This window comes from Penaeus monodon, chromosome 15 (genome assembly GCF_015228065.2).
Source record: "Penaeus monodon isolate SGIC_2016 chromosome 15, NSTDA_Pmon_1, whole genome shotgun sequence".
NCBI classification, from domain to species: domain Eukaryota; kingdom Metazoa; phylum Arthropoda; class Malacostraca; order Decapoda; family Penaeidae; genus Penaeus; species Penaeus monodon.
This window is the reverse complement of record NC_051400.1, coordinates 11,773,469-11,773,716: the sequence shown is the minus strand read 5'-3', so window position 1 is coordinate 11,773,716 and position 248 is coordinate 11,773,469. Positions and strand designations below refer to the sequence as shown.

The following is a 248-nucleotide window of genomic DNA, read 5'->3' as shown; positions in this document are numbered from 1 at the left end:
TAAAAAAATAATTATACAAGTTGCTAATGAAACATCCCGACCAGCAATATCATTCGAACACCAGAGACTTGAAAAAGGAGTATTTTGCGTTCTGAATATGGTCCCCTAAAGTATGAACATCATACAAATTCCAATAAAATTAGATTGGGAAATATATATGAAAACTATTCAACTTGTATATATATACACATCATATAAAATTAATTCTAATTTCACATTTAATATACCCTGGTAGATCTGTACTATCT

General features: G+C 28.2%; 1 protein-coding gene across 1 annotated transcript in view; it reads right to left on the bottom strand.

Moving 5' to 3' along the window:
- The window catches only part of LOC119582211, a 36,474-nt gene that overhangs the window by 17,141 nt on the left and 19,085 nt on the right, over positions 1 to 248 (bottom strand). The gene's annotated exons all lie outside the window — the stretch shown is intronic.